Here is a 1,276-nt window from a genome sequence, read left to right as displayed (position 1 = left end):
CAGTGATTGGTTCATTCATTTCAGGGTTTCAGGGTTACCTATAAGCACTCCTGATGTGCAAGGTCTCCTTCATGAATGGAATATTATATTTTTTGAAACATTTTAAAAAATTAATTAAAGATTCTTATATGGCACGTCTCCCTTAGTCTTAAGTTAGTTAATTTTATTGATACATTTGAGATGGAGTCTCATTCTGTCACCTAGGCTGGAGTGCAGTGACATGATCATGGCTCACTGCAAAGTCCACCTCCCAGGTTCAAGCGATTCCCCTGCCTCAGCCCCCCGAGTAGCTGGGATTACAGGTGCCTGCCACCATGCCCAACTAGTTTTTGTAATTTTAGTAGAGATGGGGTTTCACTGTGTTGGTCAGGCTGGTCTTGAACTCCTGACCTCAGGCGATCCACCTGTCTTGGCCTCCCAAAGTGCTGGGATTACAGGTGTGAGCCATCACACCCAGCTTTTATGGATACATTTTCTAATATTTAAATATCCTTTGTTTTTGGGGCTAAATCATGATGTATTAAATACATTTGTTAGATTCAATCTGCTAATAAGCTATTCAGATATTTGTGTCTTGATTCTGAAAGCTGACAACTTTCCTTTTCCTGCATCTTCCTTATTCAGTTTTGTTATCAGGGCAGCTAAGCAACTGCCCATCTTTTTCTATGCCCTGGAATGAATTGTATGAGCCAGGAACTATCACATAAAGGTTTTTTATTCTCATCCATAGACAGAAGATCTGGAACTATTCTGGTTTTTTCTACGATGATTGCTCTTTCTAAGTTTTCCTCTACTTTTTGAGCCAGTATTGGTAATTGATGTTTTATCAGAAACATCTATATTTTGAAAATTTAAAGTTATGCATGTTATTATTATTGGCAAATCTATTTCTGTTGTTGCATATTCTTTTTCCTTTTGTGATGTTCAAAATATTTTAAAATGAAACACAAGTTCCTCTCCCACATCTCACCTCTCTTGTTCAGTTCCTCAATCCAGGGTAAATCTCTTTATTTCACATTAGCCCAGAAAAGATCGATGGCATTTATGAGCAGATGAAGGTTGATAGCAAAGCTCTTCCTGGTAGCAACTTCCCTTATGCTCCTGAGAGATGCCCTGGAGGTCATGTGGTTTGTGTTTTTTAAATAGTGCAGAATTTGATTTGTAAATAACTCATTTAAGTTTTCATAGGAATATTTATTTGGTGAATGGGTCTGTGATTTTTCATATTTTGTCCTTTGTGTGACCTGGACCTCCAACATGAATGGCAAGCTCTGGC

Source organism: Mandrillus leucophaeus, unplaced genomic scaffold, assembly GCF_000951045.1.
Source record: "Mandrillus leucophaeus isolate KB7577 unplaced genomic scaffold, Mleu.le_1.0 Scaffold28, whole genome shotgun sequence".
Classification (NCBI taxonomy): Eukaryota; Metazoa; Chordata; class Mammalia; order Primates; family Cercopithecidae; genus Mandrillus; species Mandrillus leucophaeus.
Note: the sequence above shows the minus strand (reverse complement) of the source record.